Here is a 2,903-nt window from a genome sequence, read left to right as displayed (position 1 = left end):
AATTATTCATACTTAATCCTATTAATAAAATATAAACATCTTTCATAAATTCTGGTTTGACAACAGAAATATACACGTCTTACAATCTAACATAAACTATCTTACGCTAAGGCCGGTATTACACTATCAAATTTCTTTTTCAAAGATTTGATCAAATATTCGTCAAATATATTTGACAAAGATCTTTGACGTGGCGCTAAAAGGGGTATACACTGTCATCACATTTTTCATCAACGTTCAAGATGGCTGACAACAACAACTTGTTATTAACTGCAGGGGGTTGGAAGGAAACGTACCTGGGTGAAGCCGTGGGTTTTACGACGACACGATAAAAGCTAGGATTAGATTAGTACTTGTTCCATAGATCATGAATGCGACACTTTGTAATGATGTGCAACGTGTCCAGTTAATAAAACGTGTTTATACAAGATATTACATCATACAAAATTTTACACGACACTTAATATTTTTAATAATTTATTTTATTTATTTTACTTCATTTATTTATTTATTTATTTTGTGGGGGTTGGGGAAATTACCCACTTACTATATCCAAAAATTCGTCTAATGAATAGAAGGAGTTGCCATTAAGAAATTGTTTTAATTTCTTTTTAAATACTATAACGCTACCTGTTAGACTTTTGATGCTATTAGGTAAGTGACCAAAGACTTTTGTGGCACGATAATTTACCCCCTTCTGAGCCAAAGTTAGATTTAGCCTTGAGCTGTGAAGATCATTCTTTCTCCTGGTGTTGTAGCCATGTACACTGCCATTACTTTTGAATTCGTTCGGATTGTCAATATCAAATTTCATAAGTGAATATATATATTGTGAGGCTATAGTGAAGATCTCTAGCTCTTTAAATAAGTGTCTGCAGGATGATCTTGGATGAGCTCCAGCGTTTATTCTGATTACACGCTTTTGTGCAATGAACACTCTTTTACTCAGTGATGATGCCATACGAAAGCAGCGAATGAAAATGGGCGTGGTAAGCTAGTTTACTGAGATGTATACCGCTATGATTTGCAATGACTCTAATAGCATAATTAGCTGAACTCAAACGTTTCAGCAGATCTTCAGTGTGTTTTTTCCAGTTCAACCCCTCATCAATGCGTACACCTAGAAATTTTGAATATTCTACTTTAGCTATCGATTTCTGATCGAAGTCTGTATTTATTAATGGTGTCATTCAATTTACTGTGTGGAACTGTATATACTGTGTTTTGTCAAAGTTTAATGAGAGCCCATTTGCAGAGAACCACTTAATAAATTTCTGAAAAACATCGTTTACTATTTCACCACTTAATTCTTGTCTGTTGGGTGTGATAGCTATACTTGTATCATCGGCAAAAAGTACCAGCTCTGCATCTTCGTGAATATAGAATGGCAAGTCATTAATATACACTCCTGGAAATTGAAATAAGAACACCGTGAATTCATTGTCCCAGGAAGGGGAAACTTTATTGACACATTCCTGGGGTCAGATACATCACATGATCACACTGGCAGAACCACAGGCACATAGACACAGGCAACAGAGCATGCACAATGTCGGCACCAGTACAGTATATCCACCTTTCGCAGCAATGCAAGCTGCTATTCTCCCATGGAGACGATCGTAGAGATGCTGGATGTAGTCCTGTGGAACGGCTTGCCATGCCATTTCCACCTGGCGCCTCAGTTGGACCAGCGTTCGTGCTGGGCGTGCAGACCGCGTGAGACGACACTTCATCCAGTCCCAAACATGCTCAATGGGGGACAGATCCGGAGATCTTGCTGGCCAGGGTAGTTGACGTACACCTTCTAGAGCACGTTGGGTGGCACGGGATACATGCGGACGTGCATTGTCCTGTTGGAACAGCAAGTTCCCTTGCCGGTCTAGGAATGGTAGAACGATGGGTTCGATGACGGTTTGGATGTACCGTGCACTATTCAGTGTCCCCTCGACGATCACCAGTGGTGTACGGCCAGTGTAGGAGATCGCTCCCCACACCATGATGCCGGGTGTTGGCCCTGTGTGCCTCGGTCGTATGCAGTCCTGATTGTGGCGCTCACCTGCACGGCGCCAAACACACATACGACCATCATTGGCACCAAGGCAGAAGCGACTCTCATCGCTGAAGACGACACGTCTCCATTCGTCCCTCCATTCACGCCCGTCGCGACAACACTGGAGGCGGGCTGCACGATGTTGGGGCGTGAGCGAAAGACGGCCTAACGGTGTGCGGGACCGTAGCCCAGCTTCATGGAGACGGTTGCGAATGGTCCTCGCCGATACCCCAGGAGCAACAGTGTCCCTAATTTGCTGGGAAGTGGCGGTGCGGTCCCCTACGGCACTGCGTAGGATCCTACGGTCTTGGCGTGCATCCGTGCGTCGCTGCGGTCCGGTCCCAGGTCGACGGGCACGTGCACCTTCCGCCGACCACTGGCGACAACATCGATGTACTGTGGAGACCTCACGCCCCACGTGTTGAGCAATTCGGCGGTACGTCCACCCGGCCTCCCGCATGCCCACTATACGCCCTCGCTCAAAGTCCGTCAACTGCACATACGGTTCACGTCCACGCTGTCGCGGCATGCTACCAGTGTTAAAGACTGCGATGGAGCTCCGTATGCGACGGCAAACTGGCTGACACTGACGGCGGCGGTGCACAAATGCTGCGCAGCTAGCGCCATTCGACGGCCAACACCGCGGTTCCTGGTGTGTCCGCTGTGCCGTGCGTGTGATCATTGCTTGTACAGCCCTCTCGCAGTGTCCGGAGCAAGTATGGTGGGTCTGACACACCGGTGTCAATGTGTTCTTTTTTCCATTTCCAGGAGTGTATATTAAGAACAGCAGAGCACCCAAGACAGAACCTTGTTACATGAGCTTATACTGAAGCACGTCAAGTCGTACATCAAT

This window comes from Schistocerca serialis, chromosome 12, assembly GCF_023864345.2.
Source record: "Schistocerca serialis cubense isolate TAMUIC-IGC-003099 chromosome 12, iqSchSeri2.2, whole genome shotgun sequence".
Taxonomy (NCBI): domain Eukaryota; kingdom Metazoa; phylum Arthropoda; class Insecta; order Orthoptera; family Acrididae; genus Schistocerca; species Schistocerca serialis.
Note: the sequence above shows the minus strand (reverse complement) of the source record.